This window comes from Neofelis nebulosa, chromosome 7, assembly GCF_028018385.1.
Source record: "Neofelis nebulosa isolate mNeoNeb1 chromosome 7, mNeoNeb1.pri, whole genome shotgun sequence".
NCBI lineage: Eukaryota > Metazoa > Chordata > Mammalia > Carnivora > Felidae > Neofelis > Neofelis nebulosa.
Window position 1 is genome coordinate 111,194,223 of NC_080788.1, and position 24,777 is coordinate 111,218,999.

General features: G+C 43.0%; 1 protein-coding gene across 10 annotated transcripts in view; it reads left to right on the plus strand.

Moving 5' to 3' along the window:
• The first annotated feature begins 6,228 nt into the window (after positions 1 to 6,228).
• The window catches only part of SYNE2 (spectrin repeat containing nuclear envelope protein 2), a 342,246-nt gene continuing 323,697 nt past the window's right edge, over positions 6,229 to 24,777 (plus strand). For 5 of the 10 annotated variants that reach the window (XM_058739286.1, XM_058739287.1, XM_058739283.1 and 2 more), the window contains exon 1: positions 6,229 to 6,439. The gene's annotated coding sequence lies outside the window, so the exon portion shown is untranslated. Of the gene's footprint in view, positions 6,440 to 6,558; positions 6,652 to 24,777 lie in introns of those variants that run through there. The other 5 variants (XM_058739277.1, XM_058739280.1, XM_058739284.1 and 2 more) reach the window with 3 other exon arrangements.

The following is a 24,777-nucleotide window of genomic DNA, read 5'->3' on the forward strand; positions in this document are numbered from 1 at the left end:
GTGCATGTACCCTTGCGAACCTGTATTTTTGTATCCTTTGGGTAGATACCTAGTAGTGCAATTGCTGGATCATAGGGTAGTTCTATTTTTAACTTTTTGAGGAAGCTCCATACTGTTTTCCAGAGTGGCTGCACCAGTTTGCATTCCCACCAACAATGTAAGAGGGTTCCCCTTATCTCCGAATCCTTGCTAACACCTGATGTTTCCTGTGTTGTCAATTTTAGCCATTCTGACAGGTGTGAGGTAATAGCTCATTGTGGTTTTAATTTGTATTTCCCTGATGATGAGTGATGTTGAGCATCTTGTCATGTGTCTTAACCAAATAGATGTCTTCTTTGGAGAAGCATCTATTCACGGCTTTTGCCCATTTCGTCACTGGATTATTTGTTTTTTGGGTGTTGAGTTTGCTAAATTCTTTATAGATTTTGGTTACTAACCCTTTATCAGATATGTCATTTGAAAATATCATCTCCCATTATATAGACTGCCTTTTAGTTTTGTTGATTGTTTCCTTTGCTGTGCAGAAGCTTTTTATTTTGATGAAGTCCCAATAGTTTATTTTTGCCTTTGTTTCCCTTGCCTCTGGCGACATGTCTAGTAAGAAGTTGCTGCGGCCGAGGTCAAAAAGGCTACTGCCTATGTTCTCCTCCAGGACTTTGATGGTTTTCTGTCTCACATTTAGGTCTTTCATCCATTTTCAGTTTATTTTTGTATATGGTGTAAGAAAGTGGTCCAATTTTATTTTTTTGTCTGTTGCTGTCCAGTTTTCCCAACACCATTTGTTGAAGAGACTGTCTTTTTACTATTGGATATTCTTTCCTGCTTTGTTGAAGATGAGTTGACTATGGTTTAGCTTTTTGAATGAGAAATAGAATTCATTTATAGTCATTCTTTTATTTTTGTTGTATAAATACTTGAAGGCTACATGTTTTCCCCTAATCACTGATTTTTTATAGATTATATTTTTATGTAGATATATATTATTTCCATTATTTGTTAGTTTTTAGAAATTATGACTTCACTTTGTATACTAGTTTTCATCTCATCCAATACTCATTTAATAGCACACTTTAAACTTTCTAGGTGAAAAGGATTGTTTTCTGATTTTTTTATTAACTTTTAGTTTTATTATAGTGTTTATTACTATTATTATTTAATTAAAATACTATTTGCATTATTCATAGTTTATTCTATCATTGAGGAGTAACACAGTACAAAGTCAGTTTTCATGACTGAGTCCATATGTGCTCAGGAAGAAAGAATACTCTATTTTTGAGTTATACATTTGAATATACCCATGAGATCTACTTTATTATGTTGTTTAGATTTTTTGTACCTCTAAAATGATCCTTTAGACCTGCATTGGCTTTAGAGAGATGTTGATGTCTCTTATTTTTATTGTTTTTTTTTTAAGTTTGTTTATTTATTTTGAGAGAGAGAATGCACATGAGTGGCGGAGCTTTAGAGAGAGAGGGAGAGAGAGAACCCCAAGAAGGCTCTGTGCTGTTGGCACAGAGCCAGAAGTAGGGCTAGATCTCAGGAACTGAGAGATCATGACCTGAACCAAAATTAAGAGTTGGACACTCCTCTGACTGAGCCACCCAGGTGCCCCTTTATTGTTTTGTATTGTAAGTTGAATAGTATGGTTAATTCAATGATTTGCATTTGAGAGTAAAACAAACAACAAGATATACAGAACAGGATTCTTCTAAATGATACATTTATTTCTGCTAAAAACTTCTCTAAATTCTCATCCAGGACTGCCAGTACTAGTTTTATGTCATTAGGCAAATATTTTCTCCAAAGCCTGTCTGTCTTCTGTGTAAAATAAGGTGTGCTATGGGATATTTCTTTAATTCAATACTATAATTTACCAGTGCAATAAAAGTGCTTTTGAAATAATACCCACTGTTGCTGACTACAATTATTGCAATAACAGCTATTATTTGTTGAGTGCTTACTGCCTGCCAGGCTCCATGCTTAGCATTTTACATATATATTTGACCTGAATCGTGACATACTCGTTTTAGTTTTTCTTCCAACTCTAGAATGTTGGCCTCTCTGATTCAACTGGCAGAAACTTGATTGATTGGCTCAGTATTTTAGGAGACCATCTACTGCATAAATTGGCAGAGCACGACAGGTTGCTGGACCCAACTTTCTACTCGAATCAGGACAATGGCCAGAGGGATCATTTTGGTCAAGGGAGAAATTAGCCAACGTTAATTCCTGTTAGTTTTCCAGGTTTGGCAGGAAACAAGAGCAGAATGAGATAAGAGCTCAGACCTTTACAGGGTGTGATCGGACTCTTGGACAAAGAGGAACAGAGCCATTTTCCTGGCCAGCTATTTTCATCCCCGGCTTAAACAACTGCTCCCAATATGGTAAAAAATATCGTGGTGAAAGATTGTCCCTTGAGATCAGCAGACCTGGCATCCTAACAGGGAGTGTTTAGCTCTAAGCCAATGTCCTTTTGTATTTATACTAACTTTGTTGTTGTTGTTGTTGTTGTTTAAAGTTTATTTATTTATTTTGAGAGAGAACCCCAAACAGGCTCCTCACCATCAGCACAGAGCCCAATGTGGGTCCCTGTGTCAGGAACTGGGAGATCCTGACCTGAGCCCAATTCAAGTCAGATGCTTAACCCACTGAGCCACCCAGGCATCCCGGTAGTAACTTTGTTGATAAAATAGAAGCAAGTAGCTGGGCGCCTGGGTGGCTCAGTGGGTTGGTAGCAAGGTGCCTGGGTGGCTCAGTGGGTTGAGCCTCTGACTTCCACTCAGGCCATAATCTTGCGGCTCACGAGTTTGAGCCCGACATCGGGCTCACTGCTGTCAGTGCAAAGCCTGCTTCTGCTCCTCTGTCCCCTTCTCTCTGCCCCTTCCCCACTTGTGCTTTCTCAAAAATAAACATTAAAAAAAAAATAGAAGCAAGTAATAAGATGGTCTCATCCTGCCTCAGATTAAGTAACATAATAGCCGCCCCTTCAGCTAAAGATACTTTGTGTTGTTCTTTAAACTCACTTATCCATCTGGCCAATCATTTAACATTATTATTTTCTATTATCATCAGGGTTGATAAATATATGATACTAGTGTCAATTCCTCCTCCTTCTGTGCCCCTGGCAGAGACTCAGTTACTATTCAATTTGTATCCTTTCTTGCTAAATTTAGATGAAGCGCTACAATCCTTCTCAATACAGCACCCAAATTCAAGACTAGGATTTGCTCCTGGTATAAAATCCATTGCCATTCTTATTTAGGCTCTGTGGATGCCAAGACGAGGATCTGGGCAAGTCTAGTGTGGGATACAGGAATGTAAACAACAATTCTAGTTCTGAGCAATCCATGCTTCGACAGAGAGAAGTTGCGGCTTAATTTAAGAGTGGTCATGGGGGGGCGGGAAGGAGGGGAAAAGAGGTGATGGGCATGGAGGAGGGCACCTGTTGGGATGAGCGCTGGGTGTTGTATGGAAAGCAATTTGACAATAAATTTCATGTTAAAAATTAAAAAAAAATTTTTAAAAGAGTGGTCAATTGTTTTTTTAGAAGAATTTATTTATTTATTTATTTATTTATTTATTTATTTAGAGAGGGCGCAAGTGAGTGAGGGGCAGAGAGAGAGAGAGAGAGAGAGAGAAGCGGGGCTTGTGTTCACTCTGTGAGGGGCTCGTGCACACCCGATGCGGGCTCAAGCTCACGAACTGTGAGATCGTGACCTGAGCTGAAGTCAGATGCTTAAGCAACTGAAACACCCAGGCACCCAAAGAGTGGTCAATTGAATTCCTTTAATGGCATGAGGATGTCCAACCTGCTTGAATGCCTCAGACCATATTATTTGTCCCGCTCAGTGCCATGTGCGATTCCGTATTGAATGTCTGCTTCGGTAGTACTCACCATATGCCACAGCATGCTTGTGTACCAAGCCACGGATGTGCTTTCAGTTGGATCAATTTGCAAAACTTGTGTGTTTTTAGCACAACTGGAGCTGACAAAGTCCCTCAGGTGGGCTGTGGGGCCCAATGGGATTTTTTGCTATAAATACAGAGGCTGGTTGTAAATAATAGCTGAGAGGCATAACATGACATCATACCGTGTTGTTGTACTCTCTCTGTTTTTTGGTGCATGGGAGAATGTGGGCGGGGCTGGGTTCATGGCAACCTTACCCTGCCAGTCAGAGATTGGAAGCACATGAGCCATCCGTTCCCATGCTCAGTGTTGTGTTTCAAAAGAACCGGGTGTGCCTCTGTTTGGCTTAGCATTACATTTTATTTTCATTTCAAAGTGTGGAGGATCTGTTTCAGTACTCCTGCCATCGGTCGAATTTGCTGGTTTGGAAAGTAGGTATTACTTTTATATCCAAACTGACATGTCTAGGAGACACCATAGATCATTACAAGACTCTAATTGGGGACATCTGAAAACATTTTGAGACACTTTATTCTGGACTCTCTTGAGCACACTAGACACAATACAGAACAATAGTCCTTTCATTTCGCGGACTAGTGGCATAGATGCCTACAAGGGAACAATAATTAAGAAATGATTCATAATATTTTCTCCAGAGACTGTTGCCATGATGATTTCGCAGCATTTACTCTAAAGGAAGCAACCGATGTAAAATGGAAATGAATACCATGGATAGAACAGAAAAGGAAAATAACAGACAATGCTTTGTTAGAGCAGCTCCATACACCCGAGAGCCCAAACTTTCCCCAAATTGGCTCTTGGATTTGTATGTATTGTATCAGGCAAAATGGTTCTATGAAAAGACACCCTAGGACCAGAAGGATCTTCTTACTTTATAGACCTTTGTTGAGATCCAAGCCATTAGTACTAAATAATGTAAACCTAGGTAGTCTAAGAAGAGAAGCGATACTATCAGAATGATCATCTTGGAATTCAAGGAATGACACATAGACTGATACTGTGCTGTTTTGTTGAGTTGAGCCATTGACCATCAGTAAAACGTGCATTTCAAATAACTGAATCATGCTGGTACTCATAGAGGTACAAGTTTTTGAAATAATTGTTCCTAGTTGTGGGTAAAATTTACAATGATTATTTTTTCATTAACATGTGTTAACTGCATGCATTATGAAAACTCTAATGTCTGCTCCTTACCATTTGGTTTGGATCACAAGCACCATATTTAACTAGGTAATCCAGGCAAGATTTTTTAGCCATACAACATATGTGAGCTTGGATTTATAAGAAGGTGATTTGATTGCAATACAAACACACTAGAGAAATATTTTAAAGTCCCTTCTTTACATAATAATAGTGAGTTGATACAATACCATTCATTTAGGATTTTGACTGCCTTAGCAATGCTGCAGCAGCAATACAGGGGGTAAGTGGGAGTCAACTGACATCATCCCGAGTCCAAAGGCATTGAGTAATTTCCTGGGATATCAAACTGGCATCTGCAGGATGGATTCCCAAGGATTTAGCTTCCAGTGAATTTCAGATCTGGAAGATGTATATAGTATCTTAAGATTGAGGTGGTTCTTGGGGGTGCCTGGGTGGCTCAGCTGGGTAAGCACCTCATTTTTTATTTCTGCTCAGGTCATGATCTCATGGTTCTGGAATTTGAGCCCCATAACGGCTCCATGCTGTCAGCTCAGAGCCTGCTTGGGATTCTCTGTCTTCTTCTCTCTCTGCCCTTCCCCCACTTGCACTCTCTCTCTCCCAATAAATAAATAAACTTAAAAAAAAAGAAAAGACTGAGGCCGTTCTTGTGCAGGCCTTCTGTATTTTAACAAGGGCCTTCCCTACCTTCCAGGTGATCCTGAAGTCTAGACCACGCTATTAGAAATACTGACCCAGATGGTAAAGGTCATCTAATCTCAAATCCTCATTTTACAAAGGGTCCAGAAAGGTTAGATGACTCGATCAAGGTTTGGTAGCTAATTTGCACATCTGCTCTCTTACTCCCTTACTCTCTTACTCAAAGAACCAGTAGTCCAGGAAGGTTAGCGAAGTTCCTAGATGAAATCCGGCAGAAACGCTTTTTTGGGAGTTTGTGACATTCTTCCTACCCCCGGTCGTTAACCTGCTTTCTGAGTTAGCATCTCCCCGCCCCCCTCTCTGAAGTCCCAAAACCTGGGAAGAAAGTTGCCAGGCCACGGCGGCCGCGGGGCCTGCGAGGTGGGAGGCGGGCGGCCCCGCCTCCGGTGCTCCCGGGCTAGCTCCACACTGGCCGCGGAGCGGCGAGCGCGGGACTCAGCGGCAGGCGGCGGGCGGGGAAGGCGCGGGGCGTGGTTTTCAGCTTTCCGAGCGCCAAGGAGCGGAGCGCGCTCTGCTGAGCCCCGAGCCTTCTGGACCGAAAAAGCGGACGGGAGGACGAGTAAAAGGCGCGATCGAGGGAGCAAGGCAAGCAGGGCGCCGACCCGGGCTCGCCCCAGCCCGCGCCCTCGCCCTTCGCCAGGCCAGCGGCGGGTGAGCGCGGCCGCGGGCCCCCAGCACCCCGGTGCGCCCCGGAGAGAGCGGGCTGTTGGGGGGAGGGAGAGCGGGAGGGAGGGAGAGCGGGAGGGAGGGGAAGGGGCGGGGGCGAGGGAGGGAAAGGTCCCCGAGCAGAGTGCGGGGGACAGCAGGCACGAGAACCGACCCGATGTCGGGGTCCGAGCCAGGCCACCGGAAACTTTGCCCAGGTGGGGAGAGCGGGGTGCGTGGAGGGCGCCGCAAACTTGTCAGCGGGCGGGGCGCTCCGGGGATTGGAGCGAGCGCCAGCGGGTGGCGTTTGTCTCTCCGGCTTCTTTGTGTCACCTCCGGGCCCCAGCCCGCCGGTCCGCCCGGCTCAGAAAGGGGCTGTGCTGGGGGCTCGGCCCTGATCCCCCCTGCCGCCCACTCCCGGCCCAGGCCCCAGCGCTCGGGATCCGCTGATTGTTTTCTTTCCTCGCGTCAAGCCTGGGCGGGAAAGATTTTGAACCCCGCGTGAGATAGAACGTGGAGAGCAGCGGCTCACAGATTGCCAAATCGTGGGCGGCGCGAGGCTCTCCCCGAGTCCCCGAGAACCCGCGGGCCGGGGCGCACCCGGGCTGGAGAGGGCGCAGGGACCCGCCGGCCCCTGCGCTCCAGGAACCGCGGCGGGCGCGGCAGCCAAGCGCCCCCGCGCCAGGGGCCGCTCGGACTGCTCGGATTATAATTCCATTTTGATTGCTTGGGGTCTTTGTTGTCTGAAATTGCCTTGAGGGTCTGACGGTAGCACCTTTTCCTCCTTAGGTTATTTTCCTAATGTTAAAAAAAAAAAAAAGCAGGGGGCGGGGAGAGTTGTGTGGAATCGGTGCTGCTCGAAACTACGTGAGCCACCTTATTAGATGGAGCTTGAGAAGTCCCGTGTAACATTTGCCTTTGTGGACGCTTGTTATTTCCGAAAGTTATTATTTTCCCCTCCCCTAATGGAAGGGAGCGTCTGAGCTGGATGCTAGCAGGCACAATTGTGTACAAGCACCAGCAAGTCAGAGCCAAACCGAGAGGCTTCTTTGTAGCCGCTCTATACTTCTGCATCTTTTTCTTTTTAGAAGTTCGTTTGATTTCAAGCAACTTTCATCTGCTGTTTTGAAAGTTTCCATAGCTCCGAAGTCCTCCTTGCAGATATTATATGGTTGTGCTAGGATGAGTTCGGCCGCGTTTAGGGTTGGGGGTTAAAATTAAACATCTGAACCATACCTGGCCCTTTGCCGCTCTGGGTCCCTGCCATTGAGACCTTGTAAATATCACCAGGAGAGGGTGTTCACCTTTTATGAGATGGAATATTTGGCGTGTTTTTGTACGTGAATGCATGACTCCTTCTTTAGTTTTATTTCTGGAAAACTGTCGAGACTTCCAAAGGCTTTTCCCGAGATAATTACTAAACGGTCTTAGCCCCGCCATTATGGCCCCCTGCCCCAAAGTACCACGAGGGAGAAGGGAGCAGGTGTAATCCTCATTAAGTTGTTTTTTTTTTTTATTTTTTTATTTTTTTATTTTTTTGACGATAAAGACTCTGGAGATGTCAAAATAAATAAAAAGTGGAAATTCTTAGTTCTTTGTTCACCTGTTTCAGTTAACTGAGCCTTATTTGAATTCAGTAAAAATAAAAATCAAACCAGTTTGGGTCAGCTTAACCTTGTACATTAAGATTACTAAAAAAAAAAAAAAAAAAAAAAAGATCATGTGAGTAAGTTCACCCAATTAGAAATTTTAGAGGCATTTCAGTGCATTGGTGCTAATTGTGTTTGCGGGATACTGCAGTATGTTTTGAGAACTGAGTCACAATGGGATTATTCTAGGTAGTGCCCTCAGTAGTTTAACAGTTTATTAATTTTTTAATGTTTATTTTTGAGAAAGAGACAGAGTATGAGTGGGGGAGGGGCAGAGAGAGAGGGGGCCCAGAATCCAAAGCAGGCTTCAGGCTCTGATCTGTTAGCACAGAGCCTGACCCGGGCCTTGAACCCACAGACCATGAGATCATGACCTGAGCGGAAGTCAGATGCTTAACCCACTGAGCCACCCAGGTGCCCCTATGGTAGCTTAACAATTTAAAGCTCAAAAATAGAATCAGCCATGCCTTGATAAGTAAGGAACAGGGTGAAAAGCAACTGATTAATTTGTCATTACTCATCATATGTTTTTAATATAGATTTTTAATAACTTCACGAAATTATTCATTTACTCAAATAAGCTTTTACCATATGTCGGCCACTGTGCTGAAATCTGGAGTTCCAAACAAAAATAGTTACCATTATGGAGTGCTTATTCTGTACCAGTAAATGCTTTGCATAGATTACCTCATTCATCTAATACATATTTATTGAGTGCCTACAATGTATTGTGGTAGGTGCCGGAGTTAACAACAGCACGGGGACTGCTGTGGTTCCCGCCAGCAGCGGGGAAGATCTGGGGAAGATCCACAGAACGTGAAAAACATTAGCAAACTAATTGCAGATTTTAAAATGTCCATCAGATCGCACACTTCCCTGTTGAAAGCCCTTCAGTGGTTTCCCATCCCTGAGTGAAAGGCAGACCTGACTGTGGGCCCAGAGCTTACCCACGTCTGGTCCTCCTCCTTCCCTAGTCCTACACCTTTTTGCTGTACTTCTTCTTGTTCATACTTCTGCAGCCAAACCAGTTTCCTTGCTGTTTGAGGTTACCTTTGGACTTGCTGTTGCCTCTGCCTAGAATGCCCCCCGCCCAGCCCTCATTTCTGTCTGGCTCCCTCCCTGACCGCCTTCACTTCTTTCCTCATTATTGTGTTTTCAGAAGGACACCTGGGTGGCTCAGTGGGTTGAGCGGCCAACTCTTGATTTCAGCTCAGGACATGATCTCACAGTTCATGACACGTGGGTTCACGTCAGGGCTCTGCGCTGACAGCACGGGGCCTGCTTGAGATTGTCTCTCTCTCTCTCTCTCTCTCTCTCTCTCTCTCTCTCTGCCCCTCCCATGCATGCGCTCTCTCTCTCAAAATCAAGAAACTTAAAAAAAAAATTGTGTTCTCAGTGAGCCTTGGCAAAACCCCAGATTTAAAATCACAGCCCCTCTTGCAACCCCCGTTCCCTTTCCCCTGTTCACAATTTATTTTTCTGCATGGCACTTATTTATTTTTTTAAGTTTTGAGGGAGAGAGACAGAATGTGAGCAGGGGAGGGGCAGAGATGGAGAGAGAGGCCCAGAATCCGAAGCAGGCTCCAGGCCCCGAGCTGACAGCGCAGAGCTCTCCGTGGCCCTTATGACGGTGGAACTAACATACTCTCTGTTTTTTACTCACTTGTGAATGGTCCGTCTTCCCCCACTGGATTGCACTCCATCCATGCTGTCGTGGCCACTGTTGTAGCCTCAGACCCTGGAACGGTGCCTGGCGTGCGGTAGGGCCTTGAGAACTATTTGTTGAGTGAACGTTGAACAGAAGGAAGGAGACCATGGGATGCTGAGACCGAGACCAGGGGCTCCTGTGTTACTAGTGAGATGGCTTCTCTGTGGAGCTGACAGTTAATCTGTGTCTTTGATGAGAAGGAGCCGGCCATGTTGTTGGGGCGGGAGATGGTGGGGAGGTTAGAGACTTGGAAGAAGATCAGCAGTGGAAATAGCATTGAGTCAGGAGTGAGCTGGGCGGTGTGTGGATTTGTTGGAACTGGGAGAAGCTGGTTGGGCCTGAACACTGTCAGCTGGTGGGAAGGGACTAAGTGAAGACAATCACTTAATCGAAGGATCGAGCAGGGCCTTCTTGTAGGCCAAGGTGTGGATAAATTCCCATTGAATCCTCATATAGCCTATGAGCCCCGGTTTATAGGTTCTAAAACTGGCCATCAGGTAACTTTCTGAGGCTACCTGGTAGGTGAATGGCAGAGCCTAGGATAGGAAACCAGGCTCTCTGACCTCAAAACACTTACATTTGACCATAGTGCCAACATCAAAAGACAGAGTCCCTGTCTCGATGGACGAGCCGTGGCAACATACACCTGACAGTGCTGGAAAAGATGCGTTCTTCGGGACTGTGGTGGGAGGAAGGCACCTGGTTCTTCCCCGGTGTGGAACAGGCCAAACTGGAAACCCTAAAGCATTTTTCCTTTTTTTTCTTATTATGAACTATTTCCCATTGGCTACATCTTAATTAAGAAATCACGTTAATGTTAAATGCGACAGCCTGTTGTTCAGGGTTTCACTGTGCGTTCACTTTTTATCCTTGCTTTCACATCGACCAATGACCTGTGTCATATGCCCCCCTTTCCTACTTTTACCAAGTAAAGGAGTGGGTCTGGAATAGTGTAGAATCCCTTAGGTTTAAAGCCTGTAATTCTTCATTGAATTGCAGGTTATGCTCTTTTTTGATGGTTATCTTACACCGTCTGCACTTTGTGGTTTAGTGTGATAATTCTTTTTTTTTTTTTTAGTTTAAGTTTATTTATTTATTTTGAAAGAGACAGAGACAGTGTGAGTGGGGGAAGGGTAGAGATAGGGGGAGAGAGAGAATCCCAAGCGGGCTCTGCACTGTGAGCGCAGAGCCTGACGCGGGGCTCGAACTCACGAAACCGTGAGATCATGACCTGAGCCGAAACTGACAGCCGGATGCTTAGCTGACTGAGCCACTCAGGCACCCCTAGTGTGATAATTCTTACACTGGCTCTGGTGAGTATAATTGACACATGGTAAGCCACACGTTTAGAGTGTGAAATTCGCCATGTTTTTAACTTCTGTGTAGACTTGTGAAACCATCTCTCCTTTCAGCCCCTCCCTACACCTGCATTCTCCTGCCCCAGACAGCCAAAGATAGCTTTCTGACTCTATGGATTAGTTGGTATTTTTAGAATTTTGTGTAAATGGGATCATATAGCAGGGTCTCTTTTTTGTCTGGCTTCTTTCACTTAGCATGATTATTTTGAGATTCCTCCACATTGCGTGTATCAATGAGTCATTCCTTTTTGTTGCTGAATGGTATTCCACTGTATGGATATACCCCGGTTCTTTCGTCCGTATACCCATTGATTGGCATTTGGCTTTTTTTTTTTTTTTTTTTCCAGTTTTTGACTACTAAAAATAAAGCTACTGTGAACATTATACAGTCTTGTGTAGGCATCTGCTTTTATTTCCCCAAGGTAAGTGTTTAGGAGTGGAATGGCTGGATCACATGGTGGATATATGTTTTGGAGTGGTTATACCATTGTACATTCCCAAAATTGCGTGCGAGACTTCTGCATCCTTGCCAACACTTGGTATGGTCAGGCTTTTCATAGACTTCGACTAGAGATGTAGTGGTATTCTCAGTGTGGTTTAAATTTGCATTTCCCTGATGACTAATCATATGCTTATTTCCCACCCATATATCTTCATTATTGAGGTTTCTGTGTATATTTTTTGCCCATTTTTTTTTATTGGGTTGGTTGTTTCCTTATTGAGTTTTGAGAATTCTTTATATATGCATACACATATATACTTATTTTTTTCTTCAATATATGAAATTTATTGTCAAATTGGTTTCCATACAACACCCAGTGCTCATCCCAAAAGGTGCCCTCCTCAATACCCATCACCCACCCTCCCCTCCCTCCCACCCCCCATCAGCCTTCAGTTTGTTCTCAGTTTTTAAGAGTCTCTTATGCTTTGGCTCTCTCCCACTCTAACCTCTTTTTTTTTTTTTTCCTTCCCCTCCCCCATGGGTTTCTGTTAAGTTTCTCAGGATCCACATAAGAGTGAAACCATATGGTATCTGTCTTTCTCTGTATGGCTTATTTCACTTAGCATCACACTCTCCAGTTCCATCCACGTTGCTACAAAGGGCCATATTCCATTCTTTCTCATTGCCACATAGTACTCCATTGTGTATATAAACCACAATTTCTTTATCCATTCATCAGTTGATGGACATTTAGGCTCCTTCCATAATTTGGCTATTGTTGAGAGTGCTGCTGTAAACATTGGGGTACAAGTGCCCCTATGCATCAGTACTCCTGTATCCCTTGGGTAAATTCCTAGCATATACTTACTTATTTTTAAGAAAGAGAGAGAGAGCGTGCACGCAAGCAGGGCAGGGGAGGGGCAGAGAGAAAGAGGAAGACACAGGATCCGAAGTAGGCTTCAGGCTCTGAGCTGTTAGCACAGAGCCTAATGCAGGGCTTGAACTCACGAACCAAACCATGAGATTACGACCTGAATGGAAGTCAGAAACTTAACCAACCGAGCTGCTCAGGAGCCCCACTTTTTTTTTTTTACATTTTTTACAAATTATTTTTGAGAGAGAGAGAGGGTGACAAAGGATCTGACACAGGCTCCATGCTGACAGCGGAGAACCTGATGTAGGGCTTGAACTCATGAACCTGGAGATCAGATCTGGGCTGAAGCCAGATGCTTAACCAACTGAGCCACCCCGGTGTCCCCCCACGGATTCTTTATATTTTCTAGAAACAAGTTCTTTATCAGATACATTATTTACAATAGTTACTTTCAGTCTATTCCTCGTCTTATGTTCTCTTAACAGTATCTTTGAAGATCAGAAATTTTAAATTGTAATGAAGTCCAATTTATCAATTTATTCTTTTATGAATTGTACTTTTGATATGGTACCTTGAGAAATTTTTGCCTAATTCAAGGTGACAAAGATTTTTTTCTAAGAGTTATAAAACTCTTAGGAAAGCTCTATCAAAGAATGTAAACCTATAAACTTTTCATTTTACATTTAGGTCAGTTTACTTTGAGTTAATATTTGTTTACAGAGGGAAGTGTGGGTTGCAGTTTACCCTACTGCTGCTGGGAACCCTTGGCGATTTCTAGAGACAGGTAATGTATGGTGGCGATGTCTTGTGTGTGTTAGGGGTTGGGGGGTGGGCGGCATTTGCTGTTGGCGTCTAGTGGGTCAAGACCAGGGATGCTGTTCAGGAACCTACAGTGAACAGGAGAGATCCTCTAAACAAAAAACCATTGCGACAAAACCTCAGTAGCACCAAGGTTTAGAAGTCCGTCACTTTAGGGCGCCTGGGTGGCTCAGTCGGTTAAGCGGCCGACTTCAGCCAGGTCACGATCTCGCGGTCCGTGAGTTCGAGCCCCGCGTCGGGCTCTGGGCTGACGGCTCGGAGCCTGGAGCCTGTCTCGGATTCTGTGTCTCCCTCTCTCTCTGCCCCTCCCCCGTTCATGCTCTGTCTCTCTCTGTCTCAAAAATAAATAAACGTTAAAAAAAAAAAAATTAAAAAAAAAAAAAAAAAAAAGAAGTCCGTCACTTTAATTGACCTTTTCGATGAACCAGCTATTGGTTTTATTGATATTCTCTTGTTTTTCTGTTTTCTATTGAATTGACTTTTCATTCTGATCCTTATTATTTCCTTTCTTCTGCTTCCTTTGGGTGTAATTTGCTCTTCTTATTCTAGTTTCTTTAGGTCACTGATTTTGTGACTGTTTTTCTTTTGCCGTATAGATGTTTAGTGCTGTAAATTTCCTCCCGGGTACTGTTTTAGTGACATCTCACAACTTTCGATACGGTGTGATTCTATTTTTATTCGGTTCAAAATACTTGAAAACTTTGTTGTTGTTGTTGTTGTTGTTGTTGTTGTTGTTGTTGTTGTTATGTTCTCGGACCCTGACTTACCCAGCAGTATATTGCTTGGTTTCCAAATATTTGTGGATTTTCCAGAGATCTTTCCGCTACTGATTTCTAATTCAATTCCATTGTTGTCAAAGAGCCGTACTTTGTGTAGCTCAAATCCTTTTACGTTTATGGAGAATTATTTTATAGCCCAGAATATAATTTCTTTACGTAAATGTCTCATGTGCACTTGAACAGAGTGTGTATTCTGATTGTACCATGTCAGAGGAATATCAACAAGACTTGTCCCTATTCAGGTTAACCTTGATCACCTGGCTGAGGTACTTTTTGTCAGGGTTCTCCCCTGTAAAGTTACTTTTTTTCTCCCCCTTCTGTACGTACTTTTTGGTAAGGGAGTCACAATGTGCAGCTCATGCTTAAAGAGTGGAGAGTTATGCTTCACTGCCTTGAAGAGTGTTGCTTTTTTATCCAGTGTGATGAACTCTGTCTGTTAATTGGGTTGTTTAGACCATTTATATTTTAAGTGATTATGAATATGGTTAGGTTTAAATCTAGAACCTTCCTATATGTTTTCTGCTTTTTTCATCTGTTCTTTGTTCCTTTTTTCTCCTTTTTGGTCTTTGGATTTATCGATTATATATATATATATATATATATATATATATATATATAAATTTTTTTTTTTTTTTACTATTTTTGTATATAGTAAAGGATAGGAAATTTTTATATATAGTAAAGATATCCTTTTTTGGCTTATTAGCTATCATTCTCTATTTTGTTACTTTAGTGGCTGCTTTAGGGTTTATAGTATACACCTTTAACTTACACAGTTTACCTTCAAGTGTTATAATCCCATCTCATGTATGGATGAAAAACCCTGTTTGTAATAGTATATTTCCATTACTCTCCTCTTGACCTTTGTGTTATTGTCATATATTTAAAGAAGTGGTGAAGTTCAGAAATCAGAACATAGTTCATTTTCTTAAAAAAATTCTTTTTTTAGGGACGCCTGGGTGGCTCAGTCGGTTAAGCGTCTGACTTCAGCTCAGGTCATGATCTCACAGTGTGTGGGTTCAAGCCCCACATTGGGCTCTGTGCTCACAGCTTGGAGCCTGCTTCGGATTCTATGTCTCCCTCTCTCTTTGTCTCTCTCCTGCTCATGCTCTGTCTCTCTGTCTCAAAAATAAACATTAAAAATTAAAAAAAAATTTTTTTTTAATGTTTATTTATTTTTGAGAGAGAGAGAGAGAGACGCGGAACGTGAGCAGGGGAGGGGCAGAGAGAGACGGAAACATAGAATCTGAAACAGGCTTCAGGCTCTGAGCTGTCGGCAGCTCTGAAGCTGTGGGGCTCAAACTTGTGAACCGTGAGATCATGACCTTAGCCGAAGTCAGCGCTTAACTGACTGAATTGCTTAGACGCCCCAGCATAGTTTGTTTTCTTACACTAAATCTGCTGACTTGCCATGGAACAGATCATTGCTATGATGCAAAGATACTTCAGGAAACTGGAGAGTATTACAACATTCAGAACACCCGGACTTGGAGAACTCTCCAGACAGGCACTGCAGAGCGTGTTGTGCTTCTTTTCTTTCCTCTGGGCAACATTAGGAGGAAGAAGGTGGATGGGGAAAAGGAATCAGTCCACCTGTGCTGATATTTTCCAGGCTCTGAGAAACTTCAAAACATGAGTTTGGAAGCATTCCTTTCTTTGGATGGCGTGTGAGATGAAAAGTACTCGGTTATAGCTCCTCAGGTCAAAGTAACACGTTTGACAAAAGTGAACCTCAAGTTTCTGCTTGTCAGAGTCCATATTGGATTGAAAACTCCAGTCTGAGGGACGCCTGGGTGGCTCAGTCAGTTAAGCGTCTGACTCTTGATTTTGGCTTAGGTCATGACCTCTCAGTTCCTGAGATAGAGCCCTGTGCTGGCAGCATGGAGCCTGCTTAGGATTCTCTCTTTCTTCCTCTCTCTGCTCCCCTGCCCCTCCTCTCAAAGTAAATAAATAAACTAAAAAGAAAAAAAGAAAACTCTAGTCCGAGATGCAGTTCTTGGATCTCTCTAGAATTTGCCATCTACTTGTTGGCGCTGGTTCCAGCTGACTTTTGGTCTTGCTTTGAGTATCGCCAGTGTTTGCTGTTTGTCGTCAGTGAGTAGCTTCTGTCTATCCGGGTATGCAAATGTGTCCCTATTCTGAATATTAACACACTGGCAAACACTTGACTCTAAATGAGTGGGAAAACTCCATTCACTCAACAAGTTAATTTATCTTGTAAATATTTATTGAATCTGGGCTCTGGAACATTTCTGAAAATTGATGTCCCTTGCTCTTAGAAAGGCAATTGTCCAATAGGGGCAAGGCCCACACGCAGAGGAGCATGGAATCCAGTGTGGTAACTGGTGATCCCTGCAAAGGAGACAGGAACAGGGCAATGGGAGTGAGCTTAACACAGTGCTTGCCTGATTGTGTTCTGGGGACCAGCATCATCGATTCTACCGAATCGGAAACCTTGAGGGGGTGGGGATGGGGGGGGGGGCGGTGGCAGTCTTTGTTTAACAAGCCATCCAAGTGATTCTGATGTACGCTCTCAAGTTTGTGAACCACTGGCATAGAGGATTAGATGATCTCTGAGATTTTTTTCACAGCTCCAAAATTCTAGGAGTATGATTTAGAAATGTGATATTTACTCCATTGTCCTTCCCCACCCCCCCAACCCCTTATGCTCTAACAATTTATGAAGTGCATCACCTTAGTTCCAATGTGTGTTTTTATTACTCAGTTTCCCCTCTTGTACCCATTATTCATTATGAAGTACAGTATTGGTGTCAATGATTCCTCATTATGTTTCCTCACGTCTTTGGCTCCTTACAGATGACAGCCAGCCTACAAAGAACAGCAGTTGTGCTGCAGAATATCAGTCCATAAAATACCAAGTCCTTCCTTACTAAAGTTAGCTCACTGCTAATTAAGGGTTTTCTCCCATATCATTTAGATTAGGAGCCATTGTGAAGTGCTTTGGGTATACGGGGTTGTATGTGTCTCCACGTATTTCCCAGTGGGCACCATTGCTTTCCTACGTAGTGTCATGTTCACCAATGTGAGTTGACGGTTTCCAAGGCTAAGCCACATCTGAGGGTTTTGTAGCCAGGGATGTCCAAGGCATTTATTGCCCCACCGTTTGTGTGTTTGTTTCTTTCTTTCATAATAGTGTATTTGAGAGAGGAAGAGACAACGTGAATCGGCGAGGGGCAGAGCGAGAGGGAGAGAGAGTCCCAAGCAGGCTCCGCAGCCCGGTGTGGGGTTCAAACCCACAAAATTGCAAGATCATGACCCGAGCAGAAACCAAGAGTCAGACACTCAGCTGAGCCACCCAGGAGCCCCAACGCCTCACAGCGTTGGGTAGGGGCGCCCGGGTGGCTCAGTCAGTTAAGCATCTGACTTCAGCTCAGGTCATGATCTCACGGTTCGTGAGTTCGAGCCCCGCGTCGGGCTGTGTGCTGACATCTCGGAGCCTGGAGCCTGCTTCGGGTTGCGTGTCTCCCTCTCTGCCTCTCCCCTGTTGGTGCTCATGCTCTGTCTCTCAAAAATAAATTAACGTTGAAAAAAAAAAATAAAAGGAGTGTTGGCACTGATGAAGTGTCATGTAAAACATTAATTGCTATGTGGGTAAAACAGAAACTCAAAATTGTGATGTTATGTCTGACACTGGAGCAGTAGTAAATTGGATTTTATTTTTATTTATTTAGTTTTAAAATGTTTATTTATTTTGAGAAAGAGAGAGACAGAGAGCACGTGGGAGGGTCAGAGGGAGAATCCCAAGCAGGCTCTGTGCTGTCAGTGTGGAGCTTGAACCCACAAACTGTGAGATTGTGAACCTGAGTGGAAATCAAGAGTCGGGTGCTATACTGACTGAACCACCCAGGTGCCCCGTTAACTGGATTTTAAGAAAACGTTATTACGAAAATTTTCACATATATTCAAAAGCAGAGCTCATCGTGAAATGAACTCCTGTGTCAATATTACTCAATATCAGTAATTATTAAATCCTGCCAATGTGGTCCTCCTACCTGTATGTACCTTCACCTACCCCCCCCCCATGCTGGATTATTTTGAAGTAAATTCCACATATATTATTTCATCCGTAAGTAATTAGATTTTAAATTATTTGAGCTGTTAAGATGCTAGAGATAAATATGAAACTGAATCACAAATAGGCATTTCATGGTTACACATTAAATTATAGATCCAGTTTATCTGGAGTTCACTTACACAAAAGGTAAAACAGAACAGTTGTGTGGAGACGTGTACATAGATTCCTATCAAAATTCACTAAAAATAAATATACTGGCTATATCAGTGAATACATTCTTTTTTTTTAATTTGAGAGAGAGAGAGAGAGAGAGAGAGAGAGAGAGAGAGAGAGACAGACAGACAGTCTTAAACAGGCTCCACTCTCAGCTCAGAGCCTGACACTGGGCTCGACCTCACGACTCTGGGATCATGAACTGAGCCGAATTCAAGAGTCGACGCTTAACTGACTGAGCCACCCAGGCACCCCATTAGTGAGTACATTCTATCTGAATATTTTATAAACCTTCATTATCATGATAGCAATATATACATGATACTTATAGATAATGTTCCAGAAGAGTAAGAAAGAATACAAACCCACATACTGCCAAAATTGAAATATTTTGCTTGAAGGGGAACCTTTAATTTGAAAGGCATGTTTTGGGGGAGGGAGGTATCAGAAGAAAGTTTGTAGATCTCTAGGCAGATTTTTAGTGTATTTAAAGTAAAAATTCTCACTATTCATTTTAGCAATTCTGTTGCTTTTTTTGAAAAGGTATTGGGGCATCTGCATGGCTCAGTCTGGTTAAGGTCTGACTTCGGCTCGGGTCATGATCTCGCGGTTCACCAGTTAGAGCCCCTCGTAGGGCTCTGTGCTGACAGCTTGGAGCCTGGAGCCCGGTTTGGATTCTCTGTCCCCTTTTCTCTTTGTCCCTCCTCCCCGTGCTCGCTCTCTCTCTCTCTCTCAAAAAAATAAATAAATAAATAAACATTAAAAATTTCTTAAAAAAGAAAAGAAAGGAAAAGGTACTTAACATTTACGGATGAACAATACATCTTAACAAAAATCCACTCACCTTAGTCCATGTGCCACGCACAGTCTTTTCATTGACACTAGAGCTCAATTTCGTTAGAGCTCAGGCTGCAGGACACTTCATGTTTGGGGTTGGGGGAGGTGTGTGTGCAGAGTTAACCCATGCAGACAGACCACCTGTTTCCTCCTGCTCTGGCTTTGCGGTACAAGTTGGGGTACCTTGAGGAAAAGATGATTGTATTACAGCTGAGATCTTCAGGTTTGGCTACTTCTGTGTGATACAGCCATTAATGGGTCATACCGTAGAAATTGGCTAAGTTTTGTTTAAAAAACGATTTCGTTAGGGGCATCTGGGCAGCTCAGTCAGTTAAGCGTCCAACTTTGGCTCAGGTCGTGATCTCAGGGTTTGTGAGTTGCAACCCTTTCATTGGGCTCTGCGCTCACAGCGCAGAACCTGCTTGAGAATCACTCTCCCCCCCCCCTTTCTGCCCCCTCCCCTGCTCACTGTGTCTCTCTTTCTCAAGATAAATCAAAATAAAAGGAAATTAAAAAAATTAAAAAGATTTAATTACTCAGAAGTAATTTTTATCTTAAGTATAAATTGAAGCAAAGAAACAAAATAAATAGACTGCTTCCCATGCCCCCAAGACAAATAACAAAGGAAAAATCCCCCTACAACTTAAATGCATGGAAGCTGTTAGTACTATGGTAGGTTACAGCCAACATACGATGGGATCATTTACTACACTTGATCTTAGTCAAAAGGCCGAGAAGTGATTAATGAGATCATTTGCCAGAATAATGCATGCTACCTACAGCTTTTAGTTCAAAATTTTGAACTAGTGAATCAGAAAGAAAAGAAAATAAAGGAATGCCTACTATAAATTCTGGTTTTAAAACTGTTAAAGGTGTGTTTTATTATTTACACTTGTATGTTGACAGGAAAAATGGGTCACAAGTGTTCTCTTGAATATCCTTTCTAATCATCTCATGACACTGAGTAAGAATTTTTCCTTTGTTAATAGACTTTTGTTTAAAAGAAAGTCTGTCACCTTTGTAGTCTTTGTACTTTCTTTCATGATGGGAAGCTTTAACTTAGTTGTGTAATAATTAATTTTATAGGTAGTGTTTAGTCCAGAACTGGTTATGATTCCTTCTAGGCCAGATGAAAAGAAACTCCAGAATGTTTATAACCACAGGTTGATGATTTGGTTACAAGACTCTGTTGGTGATGCTTTCTGAGACTTGGAAAGTAAGCTTGCCCCTTTCATGAGTCATCATGTTGTCTCCCAGTTGGCTATGTGTTTTCTTAGTTACTGCTGCTGATTTCAGGTTTGAGCAGGACAAGTAGGTTTTGGAATAATCCAACATATTCTTTAGGTTATACATGCCTGTTAAACCTTATATACTGACTTAATGTTGTATGTTCCGTGAAGAAGGGAAGATTTGATGGTCTGCCTGTCCCTGTCTTCCAAATTATTATTATTTTTTTCTGATTTGCTTTTCAGGGGTTTGGGGGTGGGGGTAGGAAAAGAGAAAAGTGAATCTGGGAGACTGTCGATATGCTTGTTTATGACCCCGGATGAGAGCAGAGCCAAAATGGCCTCTATGTGCTGATAGGATAAAATATAATTTACTGGGGTCCTGGTCTTGGGGAATAGTCCCACGTGTATAAGTACTAAAAGAACGAGGGATTTTTGGAAATGGCTGTGGTATAATGTAATGGTTAAGAGCGTGGCTTCTGAGGTCAGACTGACTTTGGTTCAGATCCTGGCTTTGCCATATACTACCCGTATCACTTTGGACAAATTATATAACCTCTCTGAGTAGAGTTTCCTCGTCTGTAAAATGGAGGCCAAAATACCCTTACCTTAAAGGAGTGTTGTGAATGTTACTGAGGTAATACACATAGTGGACAGTACACTGTTGCTTAATACTACAGAACACACTGTAATAAATGCTAGTTACATTCAGTTCAAGGGTACAGTGAACAGGGTCTGAGTGTCAGGTGTTTAGGGGGCAATCAGAAGCGAGCAGATACGGTCCCTGTCCTTTAGGAGCTGGGGGAGATGGCCTTGTCAATGAATTACTCTAGTATGATCCAGAATGAAAGAAGGGCAGGCCAAGGGCTGTAGGTGCATTAAGTCAGTGATAATCAATGCCTACTTTGGGGGAAGTTAGCACTAGTCTTGTAGAACACTGACATTAGATTTGGGTGGATAGCCAGGTCCAGAATGTAGAGTAGGGCTTTTGTGGGTGGAGAATGGAGGAGAGTAGATTGGAGGCTGAAGAAGAGCATAAAATAAAGTACAGGGCTCACGGCAAGATGCGGGGGGAGAGGTCTCGATAGATGCTTCCTCGTTAGATCTTGGGGACGTTTGAACACATAAATAGACTATATTCTTGTCAGTAGGGAACCAAGCTTGGTGTGAACTCTGTTTCAGGATAATGTTCTGAAAGACGTATTGGAGAGGCAGGGAGTCCAATTGCAAGGTGTTTTGAGAAATCCAGTTGAGTGATGAAGAAATTCGGAGGACAGAGTCAGAAGGTATTGAAAGGAGGTGGAAGAGAGAGAGTTCTGAATTAGGTGCCTGGGGCGCCTGGGTGGCTCAGTCAGTTCAGCATCTGACTTCAGCTCACGTCATGATCTCACGGTTCACGAGTTCGAGGCCCGCATCGGGCTCCATGCAGACAGCTGGGAGCCTGGAGCCTGCTTGGGATTCTGTGTCTCCCTCTCTCTCTGTCCCTCCCCCGCTCACACTCTGTCTCTCTCTCAAAAATAAAAACATTAAAAAAAATAAAGACAATTCATTTCTTAAATAAATAAACAAACAAATAAATAAAGAAGGTGCTGCAGAGAATGTTGGTGCCATTAGTTGAGAGAGAGAAAACACAGGAGGAGCAGGTGGGAGACAACGGCTGGTCTTGGGGGTAGGGTGGGGTAGTGTGGACATCTAGCTGGCAGTTAGGAATTTTTTTTTTTTTAAATTTTTTTTTTTCAACGTTTTTTATTTATTTTTGGGACAGAGAGAGACAGAGCATGAACGGGGGAGGGGCAGAGAGAGAGGGAGACACAGAATCGGAAACAGGCTCCAGGCTCCGAGCCATCAGCCCAGAGCCTGACGCGGGGCTCGAACTCACGGACCGCGAGATCGTGACCTGGCTGAAGTCGGACGCTTAACCGACTGCGCCACCCAGGCGCCCCGGCAGTTAGGAATTTAATTCTTCAAGAAAGAAGCTAACGTTGTGCACTATGTCTCAGATTTTATGCTAAGCATCTCCAAAAATCATTATGGGAGGCAAATAGTATTTTCACTGATGAAGAAATAGTTCAGAAGAAGTCTGATGTTATTTGAACTTTCACTTGCATTACAAAGCACTTCTCACTTTTATCTTCCTCTTCAGGCTTTTTGGAGCAAGAGGCAAACCAGGGCTGGAAAGAATGAGGTGTGTGAGCACTGAAGACTGCTCTCTCTGTGGCACTGTTCATCATTTCCACATTCAGCCTCCCATTACATAGTCTCTACCTTGCGGAGAGAACAACCCTCTCACTGGGAGATTTCCCTTTGTTACTTGAAGAATGTCGGGGGAGTTCCACTCCCAGTCTTCTCTCGCAAGGTCTGATACTCGTTTCCTTTCAGAGCTGCTTGAAGGTTGAAGTCCTTCAAGATTTTTTTCCCTCTTGCTTCTGATGAAATGGAAACATTTGGGTAGGAAAGGGTGAACACTTTATAAAACGAGTCTTGTTTTAGTTGGGTTGGAGAGGAGCAGAGAGAATGATAGTCTTATTTTTTTTTTTAATTTTTTTTAATGTTTGTTTATTTTTGAGACAGAGAGAGACAGAGCATGAACGGGGGAGGGTCAGAGAGAGGGAGACACAGAATCCGAAACAGGCTCCAGGTTCTGAGCTGTCAGCACAGAGCCTGACGCGGGGCTCAAACTCACAGACCGCGAGATCATGACCTGAGCCAAAGTCGGACGCTTAACCGACTGAGCCGCCCAGGCGCCCCAAGAATGATAGTCTTAATGTTATCCCCTGTGTCAGGTGATGAAATGTGTTCTCTCAATGTCAGGCTCGTGGATGCAGATTAAACATTAAGTCTGGTAAGACTTTGTGCATTTCTTTACATATGTTGTGTGTGTGTGTGTGTGTGTGTGTCTGTGTTCTTAACAAAAATCCAACAACACACATATTAAAAAGCAAAAGCTCTTCCTCATGCTATTTTCACTTTCCATTCCTGCAGTCCCTGTCCCTAGAGATCACCACTGTGGACAATCTTATGTTTATACCATTTGAGTCTTTCTGAACACTTGGAACCCTGGCAGTAATTAAGCAGAGTCGCTAGAGTTTGTGCTTTTCCTTTGTCACTTCAATATTTGGTATCAGGGTTTATTACTGAGATTTCATAAATAGGAGTTCTTTATACTGTGTTCTGAAAGCCTTTTGTCATGAAATTTAACTTAAGTTAAATGCTAGTGGATCATCTTTCAAATCAGTGATGTACCTATGATTGGAATTTAGAGACCTTGATCTCATTTGTTGCTAAACCAGTTCTGTTAGTTAATTTATTACACAAGTTTGCCAGTTAGCTGCAACAGTGGGCAAAAAAACATGCTTCATCTTATTTATTTATTTATTTTAAAGAGGAGAAAGGGCAGGAAGAGCTGAGAATTGAAACCAGCAAAGGTCCATTTTAGTTCTGTCACTAGATTGATCTGTTAATTACTTCCTCTGTTGAATTCTCAGATAGATGCGCTCTGGCAAATTTCTCTAACAGAATCATGGGAAAAGTGAGTACGTTAGCTATATCTTGCCTGTTAGGAAGTTTCTTTTAAGGACACTGAGTTTGGATCCCGCAGCAAGCCTGGCCAGTGACTTGCTGATGATCTTGAGCAAGTTACTTTCCTTCTCTGTTTTCCTAAGTGGGGTAGATCGTGTTTGTCTTATGGACTTGTGAGGATTAAAGAGATGGTACATGTATTTGCTGTAAATTAAGTAGTAAAAAAATATTAACTATTATTACTGTTTTACCGTTAGTACCAAAAAGAATCTACAATTTTGGCCGCCTGTATAAGAATTCACCTGGTCTTACTTTCAAGCTATAACAAAGGGGAAGGCTCTGCTCATGTTTTTGTTTTTGTTTTTTTTTTCCTTTTAAGTTTATTTATTTATTTTGAGAGAGACATTGAGCACCAGTGGGGGGAGAGTCAGAGAGAGGGAGGCAGAGTAGGAGGGGGAGAGAGAGAGAGAGAGAGAGAGAGAGAGAGAGAGAGAGAGAGAGAGAGAGAGAGAGAGAGAGAGAGAGAGAATATTCCATCTCTGTGCTAACAGCCCAGAGCCTGACACGGGGCTCGAACTCATGAACTGTGAGATCGTGACCTGAAACGAAATCAAGAGTCAGACCCTCAAATGACTGAGCCACCTAGGGGCCCCACTGCTATTTCACTTTTATAGCACTGAAAATTGTCAGAAGGAATGGGCAAATAGTGAGATTGAGATATTTTTTCAAACAGGTAGAAATCTCAGTGCCTCTCTTAGGTGGTCAGCTTCCCAACTAAGTAAGTTGGAGAAGCTTCCACCGAAGGATTACACAGAGACTTTGTATTGCCTTAGTGGTCTTCTCAAGATCTGTTGGTATTTCCAGTTCTGGTACACCCAAGAAAA